The sequence below is a fragment of the Canis aureus genome, chromosome 12 (genome assembly GCF_053574225.1).
Source record: "Canis aureus isolate CA01 chromosome 12, VMU_Caureus_v.1.0, whole genome shotgun sequence".
Taxonomy (NCBI): Eukaryota; Metazoa; Chordata; class Mammalia; order Carnivora; family Canidae; genus Canis; species Canis aureus.
In genome coordinates this window covers 52,894,089-52,917,810 of record NC_135622.1, presented here as the reverse complement: position 1 = coordinate 52,917,810, position 23,722 = coordinate 52,894,089, and the positions used below count along the sequence as shown (strand labels likewise).

Sequence of the window (23,722 nt, the reverse complement as noted above, 5' to 3'; positions counted from 1 at the left end):
ACTTGCAATCATCCAGTGGACAGCTCTAGTTGGACATGCCATACTGAGCCTCTTTCTCCAAATCCACTTTATCAAGATGAATTGATATTTTGTTCTCTGCCCCTCTGTGACCAATCTGTTCTAAACTTAGAGGTGAATTGATGAAAGAGACATGATTAACATTGGCTCTTAAAACCCCCAGAATTTCCATTTTATAGATGGGAAAAAAATGAGACATGAGGCTGACATACACTGAGCCTGGAGGGTAAAAGTTTCATATAAGGTCATTTATACTAAATAATAGACTTGCAATCTCAATGTATATTTTTATGAAGTCCAAACTTTGAAATCTGGTTTAAGTATCAGTTGAAATGATCATTACTATGCCCATAGGGTTTTAGATAATAACAGTTACTGCCTCCAACCATCAACTCCTGCCAAATAGCCTCCAGAATTTTGTGTTTCAGGTGTGTAAAGATAGGCCTCAGCAACAACAACAAAAGTGTTCTCTCACCAATACTTAAAATTTATGTCCAATACTTAAAATAGAAATGGTAAAGAATGCATTGCCTTAGGTAAACTGTATCTGTTTATGATAAACCAAGGTTTGCAAGAGGATATTTAAAAAAAGACTCAAGACATATCTCTTTCGTACTTCAAAAGCCATTTGGTCCTGGGTCCAACAGGCAAAGTGGTTATTATGGTCCCATGTGGGAAAAGGCGGGTGAGGTTGGAATGTGCCCAGTAAACATGAAACCCCATCCACAGAGCTCCACTTGCTCCCGCTGCTCTGGTGAGGCTAATTGGAGGAGAGCAACCTTTTTTGAGAAAGGAAAGAAATTTCTGGATTTGAAGCAGATGTCTGGACCTTGCTGAATCTACACTGCAGGCTTTTAAAGGAAATATTGCAATAATTAGGAGTCCGGTTTGAAGTCAATGTGTTGCTGTAAAAATTAAGGATGTTTATAACTGTGGGAAGGTTCTCTTTAAAAACCCAATTCTGATTCCAATTTGCTAGCAAATTGCATCCTGGCCCCATGGAAGGAGTGATCAGGAGACCTGTTTAATAGATCAGGATCCTCAGTGTCCGATGAAGAGGAGGGTATTCATTGATGTTGATGAAAAGTAAATATGAATTCTCATGTAGCATCCAGAATTTAAACAGAATGTTTTCTCAGTTGATTTAAAAAAAAAAAAAAAAAAGAAAGAAAGAAAAGAAAAAAGAAAGGGAAGATGAAAAAAAACCCAAAAAGCCAAACAGAAAAGACAACTTGGCTTTCCTTGTGTGGTCCCTGGAATGGGAAATCTAGCATTTGCTAAAATCACCACAGTTTCTCAGATATTGCTTGGTCAAGAAACACCATATTATACTCAATTTCAGGATGGTCAAGGACAAGAAATTAGACAATATGTGGATTGAGTTTCCCTGCAGGCATGGATAATTATTAAGTATGTGGGGAAAAAGTTTGACTTGCATATACCAGGAAGGGGAAAAGTTCTAAGCTTATCTATCAGTCCAGAATCAGGCTTAAGCACTAATGCTGTAGTGAAGGGGGGTTGGAGGTACATGCACCCGAGTGCAAAGCCAGTTTCTATTACATAGTTTTGTGACCATGAAGTTTTTGAAGCTTGATTCATCAACTATATTAGGGGTCATGATATCTACCTTTCACTATTGCTTTGAGTATTGATTGTAATAGCATATGTAAAGCAATTATGGCGTAGGCCACGTTGTAGGTACATAAGGTACACACCGCCTTACTTGTCAGGCTCTGGTCCTCTATTCATATATCAGTAGGTCAATGTCATTGCTGGGACAATACAGCTTATAGCAGTACAGAGATGAAGGAAAAGAAACTATATTAGAGTCAGCTAAATGTTCCTTAATATCCTATCTTCTTGTTAGTGATAGAACACACATTCTGGTCCCGCACAGGATTTCTCATCTAAAAACTACATTTCCCAATGTGACCAGATTCTACCAGTGGAAGTGAGGATGTGTACAACTTCTGTACTGCGCCACTTGCCTTCTACCTCTTCTTTCTCTTCCCACAGGTAAGAACATGTACACAATGACAGTAAATCAGCTTTAGCCTATAGATGAAGGCAATATCTCAATAGGTGGAAAAGATACAAAAATAGGAGCCTGGGTGCCTGGATGACTTTGTGGAGCAGAGCTTCTTAGGCCTCTGGGATCATCTGACACTTCAGACTCTTATGTTAGAGGAAACAATAAAACTATTTTGCTTTAGTCTTACTTATTTTGTTCATTTTAAAAAAGATTTTATTTATTTATTTATTCATTCATATTTATTTATTTATTTATTTATTTATTTATTTATTTATTTGAGACAGAGAGAGAGGGAGGGAGGGAGACAGAGAGCAAGAGAGGAGGAGAAAAGGGAGAGAGAGAGAACCTTAAGCAGACTCCCCTCTGAGCATGGAGCCTGATGGAAGGTTCAGTCTCATGACCCTGAGTTCATGACCTGAACCAAAATCAAGAGTCAACCATTTAACTGCTGAGCCACCCAGGCACTCCTGTTCTGCTCGTTAAAGCACCTAAACATATACCCTAACTACTACAGGAGCCTATCTGTACTGTGTTCTAAAATATAAATTATGTCACGTCAGTATTCTGATCCAGAAACTGCTATAGCTCCCTATTGTTCATCAGTGAATTGCATTTAGGGCATTATAGGCATCACTGGTGGCAGGATTAGGAATGGGCAACTCTGGGGCTGAGAGGAGACCAACCTAGAGGCAGCGTGGCTAGGGGCTCTTGAATAAAGGGAGATAATTCTGGAGAGGTGGGCTGAGACCACTTATGAGGTGCCCATATGATTACAGAGCCAACTTCATACTGTTAGGCTTAGGAAGTCGTTTTTGGGACTTCTATCTTGCCTGGCTGGATTCCAGATGACTGAGTTTGATATCTGTCTCTAGGCCTTCATCTTTTAGAGAGCCCTTTAGAATATGCAAACATACATTGAATCGGCACTGATTCGGGTCCCTGGGTGGCTCAGCAGTTTGGTGCCTGCCTTCAGCCCAAGGTGTGATCTTGGAGTCCCGGGATCGAGTCCCGCATCGGGCTCCCTGCATGGAGCCTGCTTCTCCTTCTGCCTGTGTCTCTGCCTCTCTCTCTCTCTCTCTCTCTCTCTCTCTGTGTGTCTCATGAATAAATAAATAAAATCTTTAAAAAAATAAAAAATAATAAAAGAATTGGCACTGATTCTAAAAACTGTCCTCATTGTCCTGAATTATCCCAGTAAATTTGAATTGTGAGTTTTCCCTATGCTCTTCAACATTTGATTGCTCATTTATTAATTCAGAGCTCAGTAATTTAACAGAGTTCATTGAGCATTTACCATGTGCCTTGTCTGTGTCAGATACTGAGACTACAGATATGCATAATAATTGGCCCTTATTTTCACGGAGTATGCAGTCTAGAATCTATTAATACTCATTGTCAATAACTGGGCTTCCACTTCATGACACTGTTGTCACACAACAGTGTCATGAAGTGTTTGTCAATAGAAAGAAAGCCTTTGTCTTCAGGAAGCCCACCATTTACAGCTATTATTAGACACAATCCTCACTTAGTTCTGCCTTGTAATTATAGAGTTGTGTTGTATGCTTGGACCTACCACTAGAAGAGTTCTTTGCTAGTGGAAACTGTGCTGACTTCATCTCTCGTCCTCTCCCTCTCCACAGAAAATATTTCTGGCCTAATGTATAGTAAATATTCTGCAAATGTTTGTTGAAATTAAATCCATGCAGCAAAAGACATCCCTTCAAAATTAGTCATCTCCATTCTACAAAACCAAAGGCACATGTAGAGTCATTTTTAGTTTCTCAATCACCATTAACCACCATTGAACTAGTTATTACCCAGGGAATAATTTTAAAACACAAAACAACCATATCTGCTTTGATGCTCTTCCTCACTTTTCCTTGCTAATGGGACAAGATGGTGATAATTCATTTCTTCTCAATGTTTTCCAGAAACACTTTTGTAACTGGTAAAATTCAAGTGGTTTTTCAACTTCATTTATGAGGCAGTAACTACGTGAGTGGTTTTTACACTTCATTTATAAGGTAGCAACGAAGGTACATGTGTAAAAGTTATTCTGAACTAATTTTTCAAGGCTATCTCAATTTTCAGTACCAAAATCCACTTTGCATAAAAGACAAAAAAATCCATGTCTCGAGACAATACTTTCATCTCAACTCATTTTGTTTAGAAGTAGATAAAATTAGTTTAGAAAAATGCATCCCCATGTTCTAATAAAATACCAACTATAATAACATTAATTTTGTCAGTGTTAATTAAACACAAGTCTAGTGTAGAGTGACACATACAGGCCAAAGCTACAGTGCTCCCAACCAATAAAAAGAAAGTTGAGGAGCTGATCTTAAAGAAAACCCTTAACATATCATTCAGAGGCTCAAAGAAATGTCCTGACGAATTCATCAAATACAAACACTTGCCTAATACTAGTCTCAGTTAAGCGTGGTGCCTCCAGTACTTACTCCAAATATGAAAACCAATGACCTAACGTAGTTTTTTTTATTGGTGATTTAAAAAGAAAATGCAGGGTTTACTTTAGTTGGAAGGGGGATAAAAGTCAAAATAACTGTCTCATTAGAGAAATACTCAATGGTCTTCTCTAACTCAGGGCCTTAAGGCTTTTCACTTAGACAATTAAAAGAGCCTCTTAACTGGCCTCCCTGCCTCCCCCTCTCCTACATAATCCCTCCTGAATACTGAGGCCTGAATGAGCTGTCTGCATTATATATTTGACACTATCGCATCACTTCTCTTCTCTACTTAAAGTCTTACAACTCTCCATTACTTTCAGATATCATAAAATGATCTATAGCGGTGCACTCCAAGTGTGGACCCAGGGACAAGGCCTGGCCCATCCTGCTAAGTTTTCATTGGTCCACGGCTACATGAGACAAAGGAAGGGCAATGTGGCAGGTTGTTCATAAAGCTACGTTGATTAGAATTTATTTAACTTTTTAAAAAAGTTCTGTTCTTTATTCTGAGGTAATATCGGTCTGACTTTTGGAAACCCCTTATTTTATGAAATAATGGTTATGGGTGGTTTTTAAAAATGGCAAATTTAAAAGTTGAGGTTGGCCAGAGCTCTGTGATGCTTCTTGCTGCCTGAGGCCCTGGTCCCTTCTCACTGACCATGCAGATCTCTCCCATGTCCTCCATGAGACTCATGGCCCTGGGTTGTCCACCGCTAATCACTGCAAAGTCACCCATGCAGGCCCCCTGGCTCTCATCTCAGCTCCCATGTTGCACAGGAGCTAAGGCAGCCTAAAGAACACTGAGACCTTTCTTTCCTCACTGTGCCTATTTATCTCCAGGATTGGGCTAGGGCCACCCTATGTCTACAGAGGCAAAGGGGTAAGCAGGGCAAGAGCCCCTCCACCCATTATCTCATGATAATCAAGTTAGGTATATACTGCGATTATACCCACTTGTGCAGATTAGGAAATGAGGGACAGTCAGCTTTGTACTCACAGTGCCATGCCCAGGAGGAGGGAACCCCACTCTTATTTGTTCATCTTTCTATCCCCAGCATCTAGCAAAATCAGGCACGTAGATAATATTTGACAAATGCCTTGAGTAAGTAAATAAATGATTTTTCATTTTTTAATCATAAAAATATACTTTATTTTTTTCTGACAATAAACATACTTGTATGTCATACAAAATTCACACATGTTAAAATGTAGAGAAATAAAAAGTCATCTGAAGTCTTTCCCTTAAGAAGGAACCTTGCTAACAGTGTGATGATCATCATGTCATACATTAATGGCAAATATATGGTCCCTTTACAAAAGTGTCCTATACGTTAGATATTATACATGTTTTCCATAATGTATTTTTCATTCAATAATACCTCATAGCCATTTTTTGTAACCAAAAAATATAGATCTATATATTATAATATTAAAAAATTCAGATTATTGAGCCATTTGGATCTACCATGGTTTAACCATTTTTTTTCTTTTTAACCATTTCTTTACATCCTACAAATGTCAATATGTTGTTTTATTTTTATTTAGTTCAAAATATTTTATAACTACCATTATAATTTCTTTTTTTAACAGAAATAATTAAGTTTTTTGGCTTTAAATTTATAAATACTTGAGTTATTTTTCAAATATATTTTTGCTACTCATTTTTAGTCTAATTCTGCCATAATCAGAAAGCCTATGTCATATGATCTCAATTTACTTAACTATTTCAAGATTTACAAAAAAAAAAAAAGAAAGAAAGAAAATGGGAAGCCTGGGTGGCTCAGCGGTTGAGCGTCTGACTTTGGCTCAGGGTGTGATCCTGGAGTCCCAGGATCGAGTCCCACATCAGGCTCTCTGCTTGGAGCCTGCTTCTCTGTCTATGTCTTTGCCTCTCTCTCTGTCTCTCATGAATAAATAGTCTTAAAAAAAAAAACTGTTTCGAGGTTATTTTATGTCCCAGAACATGATTTACCTTGGTAGATGTTTTATGTACTCTTGAACTTAATTTGCATTGTTACTTTTGCATTACATATTCCGTAAATGTCAAATTGATCAAACTGGTTTATGGTATGGCTCTATTCTGCTCTGCCCTTCATGATTTTTCTGTTTTATCAATTACAGAGAAAAAAGTATTAAAATGTCCAAGTATAATTGTGGATTTGTTTATCTCTTGTTGCAATTATAACCGTTACAGCTTAAGATTTCTTTGAGCTCTGTTATTTGGCTTATACCGATTTAGGATTGATATAACCTCCTGATTAATTTGCCATATAATGTTTATGAAAGTCTCTCTTTATCCCTGGTACTATTTTTCATTTTGAAACTACTTTTCTTTTTTAAGATTTTATTTATTTATTTGATCTAGAGAGTGAGGGCGTGAGCGAGAAAGCACAAGAGGGGGAGTGGGGCAAGCAGTCTCCCCACTGAGCAGGGAACCAGAGGCGGGGTTCGTTTCCAGAACTCCAGGATCATGACCTGACCCAAAGGCAGATGCTTAACCAACTGAGCCACCCAGGCACCCCTTGAAACTACTTTGACATCAGTGTAGACACTCTATCTTCCTAAGGGTTAGTATTTGCATGGTATATCTTTTTCCATTCTTTAATGTACCTTTATCCTTATATTTCCAGTGGGTTCATTGTAGAAAGCGCATCTATGGATCAGTTGGGTTTTGCTTCTTCTTCTTCTTCTTCTTCTTCTTCTTCTTCTTCTTCTTCTTCTTCTTCTTCTTCTTCTTTTAACCAATCTATTAATCTCTGCATCTTATTGGAACTGTTAAATCATTACATTTAATGTAGTTGTCAATATGGTTGAGTTTAAAGCAACTAGCTTGGTATCAGTTTTCTTCTTGCCTATTTTTGGCCTTTTCCCCTCTATATGAGTTTTTGTGTATTTTTAATTGCATATTTTAGGATCCTTTTTTAACTCTAATTTGTTTTGTTTTTAATTACTTCCATTTTCCCCGTTAGTCCTCTATACTCTTGTCATACAGTTTGTGTGTTATAAACCCACAGGATAGTTACTATTTTTTTTACCTTAAACTATTCTATAATTTAAGAAAGTTAAAAAGAAAGTAAGAGGAAAAGAAAGAAAAAAGAAAGAAAAAGAGAAAAAAAAGAAGAAAGAAAGAAAGAAAGAAAGAAAGAAAGAAAGAAAGAAAGAAAGAAAGAAAAGAAAGGAAGGAAGGAAGGAAGGAAGGAAGGAAGGAAGGAAGGAAGGAAGGAAGAAAGAAAGAGAAATACCTTTAAGATTTACCTATGTATTTACTATTTTTGGTGCTTCTCATTCCTTCGTATAGATCCAGATTTCTCCTTCGGCTTCAAGAATTTCCTTTCACATTTTTAAATGGTACATACCTCACGTAGGTGAATTCTTTCAGGTTTTCTAAGCAAAGTCTTTATTCCATTTTTATTTTTCAAGTTCAGTTGGTAATAAATTCGAGATTTGCATTTTTTTCTTTCACTTTTAAAAATATTGCTCGTTATCTTCTATTTTGCATAGCTTCTGTTAGAAGTCTGTTGTGATTTTGTGTTGGTGTTCCTCTGTTCCTACTGTGGATTTTTTTTCTGTCTGCTTTAAAAAGTTTTCCTTATTACTGGTTTTTAGAAATTTCATTATGATGTGCTTTGCTGTGGCTTACTTTGTTTCTTCTGTTTAGATCCATTGAGCTTTTGGGATCTGTGTGTTTATAGTTTTCATCAAATTTGGAAAAACTTCCAGCCATCGCTTCTCCCTCCATCCCTCCCCTATATTTTTCTTCTCCTTCTGGATCTTGGCTTACGTCCTTGATACAGTCTTACAGGTCACTGATGCTCTATGTATTTGTTTATTCTCATTAGTTTTCTTTCTGTGTTTCCTTTTAGTTTATTTTCATTGCTATATTTTTTTCATTCACTGATGGTTTCTTCTGCATGTCTAATGCGCTGCAAATTTCTTTTCATGTGTTTTTCTTGTCAGATAATGCATTTTTCATCTCTTAAAAGTTCCATTTGAGTCTTTTTATATCTTCCACTTAACTTCTCATCACATTCATGTTTTCCTTTACATTCTTGCGTTGCCAGAGTGTATTTATTATAGCTGTTTTAATGTTCTATCTGCTGATATCATCATATCTGTCATTTTAGTGTCTGTTTCTACTGATTGATTTTTCTGCTGGTCAAAGATCTTTGTATTCCCATTAATTTTTATTGGATGATCTACATTGTGCGCTTTACAATGTTGGGGTTTGGAGTTTGTTGCAATCTTTTAATTAGTGTGATTTTTTTTTCATGCAGTTAAGTTACTTAGCATCATCAGCCTGAGCCTCCTTAGGACAGCTTTTAAGCTTTGTTAGAAACAACCTAGAGTAACTTTTAGTCTAGGACTGATTTAGATGTATTACCGAGTGGATACCTTAATAGATGACTGTACCCGCTGTGAACAGTCCTTCTTGAGCCCCTGGAATTGCTCAGCCTCCTGCTCTTCCTCCCTCTCTTCCCCACTCATTTCATAAAGTTTTTCCCAAGTATGTCGTCCACACTAGTCAATGATTGGAGGGAACCTCCCTGCAGATCTCTGGACATCTCTCTGCATTTTCTCTTTTTTAGCATTCACTCTGCAAACTCTGATCCTGCAAATTGGCTTCCTGGAACTCTGCTCTCTGTCTTCAACTCAGTGAATTGAGTTTTGTTTGGGTTCTCTGTTCTGCTCTATGTCCTGAGGGCTGCCTCCAGGCAGCAATGTGGGCAGTCATCAGGCTCATCTCATTTGTTTCTCTTCCCTCAGGGATAGCAGTCCTGTTCTGCCTCTTGCTCAGTATCTAAAAAGAGTTGTTTCATCTATTTACCTCATTTTCTAGCTGTTTGTGGTGGGAGAAGAATTCCCATAGCAGCTAATCCTTTGTGGTCAGAAGCAGATGTTGGCATCAATATTTTATAAGGTCCATTGGGTTATTCCACTGAGCAGCCAGGGTTGAGAACCAGTTCTTTAGACACTCATCAATATCAGTTTTGTTTGTTTTTTAAGTCCTTGTCAATTCTTGAGATTAAAAATGATACATTCATATTTTGTAATTCAGTTTTTTGTGAGGTTGAATGACTTTTCATATTTCCTGGCCATTTACATTTTTTTCCTGCTAGACAAACCTGTTTATGCTTTTCTTAACCACCCCCCCCTTTTTCTTGTAAATTCAGAGATTTGCTTTATCAAGAGCCCTTTATATGTTACTGATATTATTTTTGTCTCTTAAATTGCAAACGGTTTTCCCATTGATCATTTATGTCTTGTTTATGGCGGCTGTGATGTGGAGGGAAGTGAAGGAAAGGTCCTGGTTGCACCGTGTGCTTCTAACTCCTTATGTAGCCCTAAATATTGGCTGTTTCATTTATGGTCTCAGCTTGCGAAAGACGCTGATCTCTGGTCAGATTTATTTTAAACACCTTTCTTTAGAAATACATACCCACCCCCCTGCAAGGCACACTCCAAAAAAGGGACTTCATTTTGGTAGACTTTGCCTTTTTTTGGTGAACAGATTCAAGAATGTGTTAGATAGAACATAATGGATCGCTTGACCTCAAAAAGCTATACATGTACACGTATGCTCCAAACTGGCATGTAGTCATGGACTTTGGGCTCCTAGTTAGTGGCCCTGAGCATAGGCTGACTGGAAGAGAAGACTCCATCCCTGAGGCCTGACTGTGAAAGCCAGGAAGGAAGAGTGGACTTCCAGTGGTCACCTGGGAAGGCTATTGTTGTGGGAGGGGGCTACTGCTGGGGCATTTCTCCTCACAGGATTCCCTGACTGCCCCCATGCCCAGGTACTGCTGCTTCATCCTTTACTGAAGTGCACAGTAGACTGGAAGAAGGTCTGAGTTAGGAATCAACAAAGGGCTAGGGAACCTGGAGGTCAGTAGGATTCTGACTCCTGCAGGGCAGCTAAGGTTTGGTTCTGCAGATGAGCTCAACTCCCTACAAGGTCCTCCTCTGAAGACTTAAGATTCCCAGGATGCTTGGAATTCACACAAGTTTCCTAGCAGACATTTATTATTATTATTATTATTATTATTATTATTATTATTATTTTACCTTCTTTACTCCCTTCAGGTGACACAGGAAGACCAGACGGGCTGGAGTGGGAGAAATGCCTCCTCCAGATGGGATAAGGCTCTGGTAAAGCCTTGCCTCTAGAGTAGTCCTTTGGCATGGAGAACACTCTGGACTATTTTTAAATGGTCCCTTTTCCTCTCCCGTTGCCAGAGTTAGATGGAATCTTTCTGGGCTTTCCATGATGAGAAACTAGAAGGGTCCCAGAGATAAACTCCATCTCTGTCCTACAGTGCAACCTTGCCTGAGTTTCTTAAGCACCAGCAGCTGACAAAACCAGCAATCGTCCTGCCTAAGAGATTGAACTTCATGGTTCTTGACCTCTGGCAGGGATTAGTTTTTTTCTGGAGTTTAAGGAGAAAGGTGGCAGTAGAAAGAAATGAGATTTGACAAGTGGGCAGGGCCCAGGCCAGAAAAAAAGCCTGTGGACTCTCCTCAGTGCCCATTCTACTGGCAGTGGGGAACCCCTTAAGAAAAGGTTGAAAGAGTGGAAGAGGTTTTCAGATTTGTATTTCCCAGAGGTTCCTCCAAGCAAAAGGTTTGAGGGGGATGAGCTGAAAGCTATTATTGTCATTAAGGCCAGAGACAGAGAGTGAAGGGTGGTAGCCCTGGAGATTGGAAAGAGTTTTAGGACCCAAGAAAACTGAAGGAGCGGTATATTTGGTGACTGATCCTGTGTGGTGGCAGAAAAAGGCACAAAATGCGGGGAGGCCCAGCATGTAACAGCTCCAAAGCCCCCAAAACTCCTCCCCGAGGTATAGCCTCCACCCCAGTACAGCTGGTTCCCTTCCTGCTCCAAGGAGGCGATGAAGGATGGCATGGAGGTGCCTTTAGAACTCTTGTTATCCACCATCAGACACAAGCGTCAACGTGCTTGCAGGTAATTGCTGAGCGTGGTCTAGTCAGATTCTAATCACACCAGGAAACACTTATTTGAAATTCTTAACATGGGAACAGTCCTGTTACACTATGAAAGACTGGCAAAATATAAAAAGAACTGGGTTTATATGACTAACCTGAAATATGCCAATTAAGCTAACTAGCAGAGACTTATGCAATTGTTTTGCATCTGGGAAGTCTGCGCAGAAATGAACTCAGCGGAGTAAAGAGAGTTTATAGAGCACAGGCTGGGATAACGCTAGGCCAGCTGGGTACCCATGCCAAGTGTCCTACTGTCATAGCCCTCAGAATAGCAAGGACCTGCCAACCATGGTCTGAACCAGCTTGCTGCCTTCAGGAGGGGACCACTGCCATTGAACTGATGAGCCCCCGGGGTCACTGAGGAATCAAATTCATCCAAAACCCCTAGAGACAAGCATTTCAGTTATTACACAGACCTCAGGAAATTCTACTTTTTAAAATTAAGGGATAAAACTATCAATCACACTTTAAGGTAAACCTTATTCTTTTCAGGGTGCCTGGGTGGCTCAATTGGTTGGGCATCTGCCTTCTACTCGTCTCATGATCCCGGGTTCCCAGGATGGAGCCCTACATCGGGCTCCCTGCTCAGGGGGCAGCCTGCTTCTCCCTCTCCCTCTGCCTGCTGCTCCTCCTGCTTGTGCTGTCTCTCTGTCAAACAAATAAATAAAATCTTAAAAAAACAAACCATCATTCTTTTCATTTGACTGCTCTGAATAGATATTTTTTTTAAAAAAATGAATGTAAAAATGTCTGTAGTAAATGGATAAAGATTTGAAGGTCTGAGGGTTAGACAAGAAGGTCAAGAGGATAAGAAGTCCCTTCCTCTTTGGGCTCCTCTCACCAAGCACAGGGCTTAATATATAGCAAGTATTAGATAAAAATCTTTAAAAATTAACTGTTATGTCAGATCTGTATTTCCTTTTTTAAAATAATTTAAAAATTATTTTTCAAAAATAATTTTTAATCTTAAAAATTATTTAAGAATAAATAATTTCTACATCCAACACAGGGCTTGAACTCACAGCCCTGAGATCCAGAATTACATGCGCTATCAACTGAGCCAACCAGGCACCTCATCAGATTTGTACTTCAAATAGGCTTTGACCACCATTTTCCACGTTCTCAATAATAATCAGCTCTCTATGCAAACATATTCCTAACAATAGTCAAAATAACATTTTTTATTTCTCAAGTACTCCACCTTTTTTAAAAATTTTTTAAAAGGATTATTTATTTACTCGTGAGAGACAGAGAGGCAGAGACATAGGTAGAGGGAGAAGTGGGCTCCCTGCAGGGAGCCCGATGTGGGACTCAATCCTGAGACTCCAGGATAAGGCCCTGGGTCTAAGGCAGGTGCTGAACTGCTGAGCCACCCAGGTATTCCTCAAGTACTCCACCTTTAAAGTAAAGTTGGCTTGCTATGCTCACCGGTTCTAGGCAGCACAGACCAGAGGCTGTCCTTTGTTCAGAAGGCAATGTGTGTCTTCTCAACTCCAATGAGTATAGAAGACACTCAGAGTCTTTTGCAAAATAATTTGCAAATGCTTATTATAATCATTTTTAGAACTGCTTTGGAATATGCAATTTCTAGGAGACTCAGTGTTGATTGCCTCAAAAATTCTTTGTCACTCATTACATGGGCGCTCTCACCTACCAAGGTCTTCCCATCCTGTAAAGGACCTTCCTTTACATAGACTATTAGTTTGGCATTGTTGAACTGCTGGCCACATGGGAAGGCAGCCCAGACTTGGGTCAGCCAGACCTGGGTTCGAGTCCCACATCCACTACCATCTCTTTGCAAGTATTTGAGTGAATCGCTTCTCTTTCTGTACCTGAGTTTTCTCATTTGGCAAATGGAGGTGTAGTCAAGGCTCATTGTGAGAATCAAGAGAGGAAACAAGGAAACATGTGAACCCCCTATATAAACTTTAATGCAGTACATAGGTGTAAACGATTTCTTTATTTCTGCACAATATAGAGGATTTTATCTGATGGCACTTTGTCCCCAATTGTATTTTTTTAAGATTTTATTTATTTGTTCATGAGAGACAAAGAAAGAGAGAGGCAGAGACACAGGCAGAGGGAGAAGCCGACTCCCTGTGGGGAGCCCTATGCGGGACTAGATCCCAGGACCTCGGGATCATGACCTGAGCCAAAGGCAGATGCTCAGCCATTAAGCCACCCAGGTGCCCTTGTCCCCATATGTATTACATAATTGCAGAGCCTGAAAGTAAATGCCTAAAGAGAGACAAGGACAGAGAGACAATGTTCAAGGTTGACAGCATGTAAGTGGAATGCTCATGTGATATGATGACCTATATACTATTTATTTATAGTAATAAATAATGCTATTTATTACTTGCAGCATGCTTATTGGTGAAACATTACTGAGCCTAAAGTCTTTTTAGAGCCTCAGATCTATGACTGGCAGAGTTCCAGTGTCACGTGGTGAAGGAGAGGGCGCCAGACCTCCGCCTCCTGATTCCCAGTCTCCGTTCTCATATCTCTGCTTGTCCAAGTACAGCCTTTAAAATCTGTAGCAAGACAAGATGGTACTGCTTCTGAAGATAACGAATTCCCCATATTCAGAGGCTTGATGGCCATCAAAGAGTGATACGGTGTAAGTAATGTCAGTCTTCTATTTGGGAGTCGGTGAGGGATGGATGGTGGTAGAAACAATGACCTTTAAAGATCTCCTGACCTTGAACTTCTGGGAGGTTCTGAGCTTATAGATCCAGTTCTTGGCTCCTGATGATCACAAGGATAGGAGGCTGACAGAGAGGGGGGTAAGGGGGTGACCAAAATGGTTCCTGAGCTGGACTCGTGTTTGCCCAGCCTCAGCATCCAAACAACACATTTTAGAAAATTCCCAGGCATGTGCACACCTTTTGCTGTTGTGCACAGGGAATCCAGACATGCAGGTAACCAAAGCCATGTATTTTCCCCTTTGCACCCCAACTCATTCTGCTTTGGCTAGAGAACAAGGGAGAATTTATCCCTAGATTCATAATCCCTCAGTCCAAGTGAGTGAGCCATGGTGGGGAGGTGGCCACACTTCTGTCGTCCTGGACAGTCATACGCTGACCTTAAAGGCAATTGATGTATCAGGAGGCTCTTCAGAAACACGGAGCCATGAGCTGGTAACTCCAGGAGAGAATCAGTTTGTCCCACTCAGGAGAGGGCTACAATCTGCCCTCCTTTCTCCTCCAAAAGAGCCTCTTGCCAGACTCTTTGGTCCCTCGAACGAGCTTCTGTTAGGCTGAAACACTGGGACTTTGAGGGGAGTCGTAGGGAGTGTAGTCCATCAGGAAAAGTCATAGTGAAGACTCAAAATCACATGCTCTGAGGAGTAGCTGAAGGACCTGGGGTTGATGGACACAGAGTAGAGATGTTTAGGAGAACATGTCACTGCCTGCACACCTCCACTGAAGGAGGTTATTTGTTCTGAGTGCCTCTGCAGGGCACAGCTGAAGCCAATGGCATGGAAGTTACATTGATATGGATTTAGAACCAACTGAAGGACTAAATTTCTGATGGTAAAAACCGTTCACACGTGCAAAGGGTTATCTTATGAGAAAGAGCGCTCCCAGCTACTGAGTGTACATGAGGCCAGGCTGGCAACCCCTGTAAGCATTTATTCAACAAAGAATGAGTTAATAATTGCATAACATTCACTGAGCAACTATTCTGTGCTTACACTGTGCTTGGCAATGGACCACAGAAACAATAAACTGCATTCCGTCTTTTAGAAATGTGTGGCTCAGCAAATCCCACTACTATGGTCACAGTAGTGGGATTTGTGGAAGTACTGGGATTTGGTTGGGGAAGACAGGTGGTCCTCAATAACCAGTAGAGGTAGGTACTCCCTTTATTTAAAATCCCAAGAGCTTCTCTTCCCCACCTCCCCAATTCAAAGCCGATTTCATCTGTGCCTCCTTCAAACCTTCACAAGACCAGATAGAGACAGACAAGAAGGACAGGTCCATGGGCAGGGGCAGGCCAGATGGCCTGTGTCCCTTTTCCCATATCACAGCTGTTGTCTTAGTAGATCTGTGTGAAATGCAGGATTTAGATTGTGCTCTGAAAATGCAGAGGGCATTCTTGGTGTAAAAGACTGTGTGAGCAAAGACAGGTCCGTGGGGAAATGAGGAGAGCAGCCTGCCTCAGGGGAGAGCTTGTGTGGAAGGTGAAGTCTGCGGGGGCAGGGTCCAGGCTGGGACAATCTACATTTCCACCATGCAGATCGCTAGTCTAGCTGGAGATTTGGAAAACACCACACTTCACTTTGCCACCGTGCGTACATTCTTCCTCTAAGAAGACTTGTTTGTAAACATTATATAAACATAACCCAAAGTTATTGTGAGAATAGTTAATAGTAATTCAGATCATAGTAATTATCGAACAGGCCAACCAATAATCACACATAAGATAACCCCCAAATTAGTAATTAGATGGTGATGAACAGTATGATTTGGGGATATTGATGGTTGATAGATAAAGAGCTTTATTCAGTATAAGGAGCACGCAGACATGCGCGCACACACAGTTCACCTAGTGAAGTCTGTTTGTAGTCCTGTGTTGGGGGAATTATTGTGGAAACCTGTCCCCCGACTTGTCATCCAGTTGCAGGTGCGGGCAAGGACCTCTCTGCCCAGTGCCCCAATAAAGAGAATTGCCAAAGAACCAAAGTAACCTGCCCGGTTGGCTCATTTGGCCTAATCTGAGCTCAGCTAAAATGTAAGCCTGGAGTCGCATAGCCATTACACAGACATGGAGCCAGATCACCTACTCATCCAGGGAAGTCACTTTTTTTTTTTTTTCCCTCCAGGATAGCAAAAGGGAGAAGCAGCTTATTTCTCACTTCAGAGGCAGAAGGATAGTCTGAAATGAGGAGTACAAACAAACCTCCAGGGAAATCCAAGTCCGTGATGAGAAAGAGCCCAAAGGCCACCCAAATGAAAGAAACAATAGACGGAGACCACCTCCCCCCTGGTCACAGAAGATGGAGCGAGTGGCTATGTGGGGAACAGATGGAGGGACACTGGCCCAGTTTCAACTGCTATTTAGGGTTTGGATAGCTGGTTCTCGCTAAAGGCTGAGACAGAAAGCATGATATTAGCTTCCTATTGACTTTTCCTAGGGGCAAGTCTACACCTTAAAGTTGAGAGGGAGCTTCAGAATGTATTGATCTGTCATTGTATATATGTACCAGTTCTATTTCTGTAACTTGGACTGCAATTTCCTTCATCATATCAAAGGATTTGCTATATAGAGAACCTTAAATTTTACAATGCCAGTGACTGTCAATTAAGATATGATTGAATATATCACGGGTATCATATGTTCAAATGAGGCCTGTCGCTAATAGCACTGGAGGCAATGGCTTCTCTTTCTCCTCTTTCCAGGAATGGGAAACTGCTCAACCACAGCCCGATTGTCACGGCCAACGTGAAGTAAAGAAAAAATTCAATGGAAAGGAATGTCTCTAATCTAGGCATTCAAATCCCTGGGGGAGGGGAGCCCCCAAAACACAGGCTTCCAAGGCATTTTTTTCTGTTTTTCCTTAGGCATGTCTCCTACTCTACAAAACCATTTCCTTTTCTTCACACTTGGGCCTTACAGCAGATTGAGGGGATAAGCTGACCAAGGAGAATGATCTCATTTTACAGACATGAATGTTGGGCCTCAGAATGCCTAGCTGACTGGGAAAGTGTCACAGAACCGGTGGACAGAGTCCACCTTGAGCTAGTCTTGTGCCCCTTCTCTGAGAGCCTTCCTTTTTCTCCGAGGCCTATGTCATTACTAAGCCGGAGGCACATTGGTCTGTCTAGCATGAGGGTTTGAATTCTCTACTCTGCTCTGTCACAAACCCACCGTGTGACTTCAGAGAAGCCATTTCTCCATATTGGTCTCTGAACTCAGGTAAGGGCTCACATCCTCCCGGTGGGTCACTGATTCTTCACTAGTAGTCTCTGCCTCTAGAGCTACTGAGTGTGCACAGTTGCTGGAATGGTCCTTCCATAAGGGATCTCTGCATTACACCGGCTCACTTAAAACACTGCAATGGCTCCCCATCCCCCAAAAGATAAAGGCCATGCTTATTTAGCCTGGTTGTAAGGTCCTCATTGAGCTAGCCCTTCTCTCCCCAGCCTCCTTTCTTGTTTGTCCTTCCTCCACACTCTATGCTGCAGATCCATCAATATGAATGATGCCTGGACACTTCTCCGCCTGTATGGCTTTTTCTCATCCCTTTCATCCCTCTAGCTCCTATTCTAAGACCTGTGCTGTGAATCCCTGCCCCTAAGAAACAGCCTTATGACCCCTGCCCTCCTCCCCTTCCTGAGCAGAGATACCAGTTGGCTTTTCCCCTCTGGGGTCCTGTAGTCCTTTGTGAATATCATTTCTGGATCTGACTTCTATTAGAGAGAAATAACTTATTTTCGTGATTGCTCTTCAATTTACTAGGACGTTTCAATTTGTTTCGTTTTGCTTTTTAAATGAAGATTATGTTTGAGTCATCTTTCAATCCCTAACATCTAGTATTATATCCGGCAATAGATGTTAAAGAAATGTCTGTTGAATACATGACTGAATAAATGAATGAAAATGGGCTAGAGCATCTCCCTGGGGCTTTCTACTCATAAATTTTCAGAAGTCTGATCCACATGCAGGCTCAGGACATCTTGCCAGAACAGATTTTCTTCCCCCCTGATGGAGATTTTATTGCTTTTCATAGGGAGCTCCATACCAACAAGCAGCCGGAAGACCTCAGAGATGAATGCCTTGCATCAGAAACCCCAGGAACAAGGAGCTGGGCAAGAGCCATTGCGGCTGGTCCAGCTAATCCTGGTGGACAGCTCTGCCTGCAGTGACAGAGAGGCCACCCAGGCTGCTGTCTGATGTGGCCAGGGCAGGCTCGAGCCTGGGTGGTCAGTTTCTCTGGTTGGCCGAGGTGTGGGTGTGCGGGAATCCGCTCCTCGCCCACATAGCCCAGGATGCTGTGTCTTGCCCAGAGGCACTCTAAGGAGAAGGCGAGCCCACTCCTCCTGGGGGCCCCGGCTGTTTCGGGGCCTTTCGAGGTTTTCCAGGACCTCAGAGGCACAGCCAAAAGTTGAGTCAAGTTCTGAAGAGAAGTGGAAATACCTTCATCTTGAAGAACAGGCAGGCGAGCTGGGGGCCTCTTTCCTCCAACATCCTCCCTGACAGGTTAGAAAATGGATTTTAGAGAGGGGGGCTTTTATGGTCACTTAGCAAGTGAGCTTCAGGGTATTTAATTTTGCAGTGCCAAGGGAAATGAGGAAGTGTGCTAAGACTTGCGAATCCACCATGCCCAATCTTCCGGAGTCACCCTGTCACGTGTTGGCAGCCCTCCCCTCCCTCGCTCCACCTCCACCCCTTCCCAAACCACCACCCATCTCACTGCCTCTTCCATAAGGCACTTACCTCACATGCAGGTAGACTTGCCTTACACAGTTCACATTCACTGACAGATAAGCCAATATAGAAGGGCAGGTGATGAAACTAGACTGGCCAGGGTGGAGTGTGTGTCTCAGCTCTACTACTCAAGCTCTGTGGCCTTGGACAACGTACTCAGCCATGCGGTGCCTCAGTTTCCTGAACATTGTAATCAGATAACAGTCATACCCATCTCATAGGGTTGCTCTGCTAGTTGTGGCTACCTTTAGTTGAAAACCTATCAGGTGCCATGAGCTTTACCAGCGAGTCCTAAACAACAACACGCTGCAAAACATGCCCTATTATCTGTCTTTCACAGAAAGGTATCAGCTCAGCCTGTACGAAGTAGGGTGCTGACTCCATCTCAGGTTGGTCTGACCTCAAATACAAAGCTCTTTTCCTATACCTAGGGTGAGGACATATCCCAGTTTCCCTAGGAAGTTGTAATTAATATCTATTGTCTATAAATAATTGTTTTTTTTAAAGATTTATTTATTTAGTTGAAAGGAAAAAGAGAAAGAGAGAGTATGAGCATTGGGGTGGGGGCAGAGAGAGAAGCAGGCTCCCCGCTGAGCAGGGAGCCCAATGCCCAGAGCCAAAGCAGAGGCTTAACTGACTGAGCCACTTAGGTGCCCCCTAGAAATAATTACTAACAGTGCCTCTTCCACATTCATAAGTGTACTGGTTTGGGCAATAAATTATTTGGTTGCCTTACATGCTCGGTATTTCTTCTCTGCAAAGGAGATTCTAAATTTCTATAAAAGCCACATTTAGAATTAGAAACTCTGTCTGGAGAGCCAAGGGTGGGCAGGCAAGCTGGCCTGGTTTGGTAAATAGATTAGGCATCTTGTTTACTGGTAGATTTGGGGCCCGATTGGAAAGAAATACAGCCTCCCTTTCTTTGTCTTTGCAAGTTTTACCAAGATGCATCTGCAATCACCTGACCTTTTCACAAAAGATTCTGGAATTCAGAGACCTGTTTTGTGGTGGTTACTGAGTTATCTCCCTTAACTGGGATGTTTCTGCAATTTTCTGCAATATTCCATAGGTCAGATCAAACAGCCCGGATAGGAATGCAGGGTGGTAAGTTCAGAAACTTTTCCTATGGACCTTTATCTATTTTTATTTCTGGGTTTTGAGTTCTAACCCTTTCATAACAGTTCTCCTTCTTTAAAGAAAATGTTGATATTGGATAGAGAAACAAAGAGCAACAACCATAACAAAGGAATCACAATAAAAACTAAAAGACAAAACAAAACACCAACCAAAAAAAAAAAAAAAAAACACCCCAAAACAACAACAATAAACCGGTGAAAACAGAGCGCCTCCTATTTTGGAGTCAACAATGGAAAGTCATTCCTTTTTTTTTTTTTTTTTTTCCCTAAAGATTTTATTTATTTATTTGAAGCAGAGAGAGAGAAAACACTATTCAATGCAGTTGTGATGGGGAATCTGTCAAGATAAATAACGAATAACTGAGTTATTCTGTTTATTGTAGTGAGGCTTGAAATTCTGGATCTTTCATTCTTGTATTCTTTGAGTCCATTGAGGAATCGTGTTACTTTCACCGTAGTACCCCCAATGCCTGGCATAAGAACACACTCCTTAGTTTTTTGTTGACTCAGAGAATGAATGATTAAAATTCTATCACCAGATGGAAATCTGAAATCTTGCTTTAAATTGATGATGCATGTGAAATAATAACCATCATTTCAAATCCTTTTGTAGAATAGATGGGAAAAAAATAAAAGAGAAGCATTGGCAGATATGTATCAATTGTGTTTTGATTTAGCAGGTATTATTTTCTGGAATAAAAATCTGGCTTGCTTATACAGTACATACTCTATGGCTCAGATATGGCCAACCTAATCATTTAGCTCATTTGGCCTAATATGCGTTCAGCTAAAATGCAAGCCTGGTGCTAAAAAGGAAATACATACAGTAATCCCTAATCCCTCAGCAACTATGGGTACCGTTGTCTGAAAAACACCAAGGTTGAAAATCCTGAGTTGGCAAGAAGAATAAAGGTCTTACTACAAATAAGGTGTTGGGGAAAATACTTGAAATAATGCTAAAAATAGATTTTTAAATGCAGCAAATAAAACTTCTAGGAAAAATCTCCCCTTTCAAAACAAACTAGTCCTATTCAAGGTAAACATTTAATCTTAGAGGCAGTCCTCCGCTGGCTGTTCAGGGAGGGCTGCTGCAACTCCGTGGATTTTTAGTTTTGTGACAGACTCATTCTGTACTGTTTGAACCCGCCATTACCAATTCAAATTGTGCTTTTAGTTTCCCCTTTTAAATTTTTGCATGTCTTGGCAAAAATGCATTGGTAATCACCTGGACTTTTCACAAATTACTGTGGAATTTACAAACATTTTTTGGTGGCGATCCAGCCACCTGCCTTTAACATGGGATATTTTCTCTCCGCACATGACCTGGGCAAAGAGTAAGAGTGGTGAGGTCTAAATTCTATCATGTTCTCTTGCTTCACAAGACTACATAAAATCTGAAGGATTATAAAAAAGAGGCTCATGAGTTTGAACAATTTGACATGCAATTATAAACCAGTATCAGCGCTAATCCTGAAATTGGCAAGACATTATGAGAGTTTCTGACTGGATTGACACATGACTTAAGCAGACTGCTCCTTCCTCCCAGCCCTTCCTCTCCACTTGCCCCTGACAACTCCCCAGCATTTTCATGGGGGAGCTGAGCAAATGCCACGGTCTTATGGGGTGAGGCAGGTAGCAGGATCACCTCTTACCATGTTGCAGAAGGGAGGTATTTGGGGCTGTGCAAGTTGAGATCTGTGGATAATTAAAATGGAGAAAAGGTCTAAATAGGTTGTCCAAACAAGGAGGGCCCCAGGCTTATTTGAGGAATCAGATAACATAGTCAAAATGTGGGAGAGACAGTAAGATTGAGCAAAAGCAGCAGTAGGAAGGAACATGTGGAGGAGGTTCTCTGGGTCACTATCAGAGCCAGGGCACAATGGAGCATGGCTGGATCTTCCAAGCTCCCTGTGCTGGGTGATGGGGTAGGTTGGAACCACTTGAAAGATGTGGGATGAAGCCAACCCACTATGCTCCTCCCTTAGCACCTCTAGGCCCCTCACATTTACATCCTTACTTCTCCTGAAACTTCCATTCCCACAACATATCCTCTCCCACTAGAACATGGTCTTATTTAGGTTTTTTAGTAGCACAAATCTGATGGTCTCACTGTGCAAGGGCTCAGTATCAGTGCATCATGTGCTTGAGGGGTATGGGCGGGTATGGGATGTGGACTCCTATGTCCCTAAACATCAATGTTGATGACACTCTTCCAGAGACATGGTGGGATGTGAAAGAAAGAACACTGGACTTCAAGCCCAGGTCTTCTGTTCTCAAATCCAAAGTTCTACCCGTAGCACCATCCTTGAAATCTTGACTAGGTACAAGTGCTGACACTCTTAGGCACCCTAAAGGAAACAGAATATTGAAAATCCCTTTCTTTAAGTAGAATACAATTTAATAAAGGAGATGGCATGAACTCCCAGGGCAATGAGACAACAACCAAAAATGATACAAAACTCACAAGGTGACTTGAGTGTGGTCTGGCCCATATGTGCTGGGGAAATCCAAAGGACTGAAGCAGAAGGAGGCTGGAAGAGCTCCTATTTGGAGACAGGACCCAGACACCAGGAGAAAGTTCCATGTGATGATGATAATGATAAAATAATTATTACAATGATAACGAACTATCATTATGAGTGCCTATTATGTGTTCGGATTGTACTACCTGCTTTATTTTGGATTATTTTGTGTTAAACTCCACAATACATAAGGTAGAAGTTGTTGGCTATATTTTATAGATGAGGACTCCGAAGATCACGTTAAGATTCTGACCAACGTCACATAGCTCATATGAGGTAGGGCAGGGGATATGTCCCAGATCTGCCTGTTGGTACTTTCTTTTGCACTACAGCATCTCAAATCAACAATGGAACCTTAGTCCAAACTCTTTCATTAAATAAAGTGAAAGCAAGTCCTTCCACGGGTCCACCTCTTGAATCTCAATATACTCACCTGGCTTCTTCAGTTCATTCATAAAAAGACATGGCTGCAAAGCATCCCACAAATAGGATCCTTATCCAAAAAAGTAAATTGGAGACAGAAGACTCTGGAATTTCTTCGTATGTCTTATTTCCAGCTGTTTTCCTGTGCTCAAAATAACCTATTGAACTATGTGGTCAAAATAAATTGACAGAAATATTTCTTGTTTTAATTTCCATTCTAAAGCTTTCATCATTCTTATTGACTTGTTTATTTAAGGATCTAATTTTAATTACTAAGTGACATACTCGTTATTAATTCCATTTGCTTTTTGTAAAAGAAAGCATAAACCCCACATGCTCAGTGAGTGATTGGTTGCCTTTGCTTCCGCTGTGTAGTGTTGGTCTGCCCCAGAGAGGGCATCTTCACCTGGCAGCAGAGACACCTCTGCTCTGAACCAGCAGTGGGGCACCACCACATCTGACCTTAGTCAGTTTTCTGGGATAATATAGGGCTTTGTGTGGCCCTACTATGAAGGACAATATCATTAAGATATGAAATCCATGGAACAGTGTGTATAGAACATGCATCCAAGAGGAATGGAGGGAATGGTGTGTGATGTAAGGAGAGAGAAAGAGACAGAGAGAGACACAGAGGGAGAGAGAGAAAGAAGGGTGTGTGTCAGTTGGGGGAAGGAGAGCAAAAGATAG

At 41.2% G+C, this 23,722-nt stretch overlaps 1 long non-coding RNA gene across 4 annotated transcripts in view; it reads left to right on the top strand.

Moving 5' to 3' along the window:
* The window catches only part of LOC144281208 (uncharacterized), a 28,240-nt gene extending 7,486 nt beyond the window's left edge, over window positions 1-20,754 (top strand). Inside the window, exons 3-7 of one of the 4 annotated variants that reach the window (XR_013349713.1) lie at window positions 1,916-2,034; window positions 13,886-14,140; window positions 16,349-17,442; window positions 18,257-18,726; window positions 19,295-20,753. This is a non-coding gene — a long non-coding RNA (uncharacterized LOC144281208). Of the gene's footprint in view, window positions 1-1,915; window positions 2,035-13,885; window positions 14,141-16,348; window positions 18,131-18,256 lie in introns of those variants that run through there. The other 3 variants (XR_013349712.1, XR_013349714.1, XR_013349711.1) reach the window with 3 other exon arrangements.
* The last annotated feature ends 2,968 nt before the right edge of the window (window positions 20,755-23,722 follow it).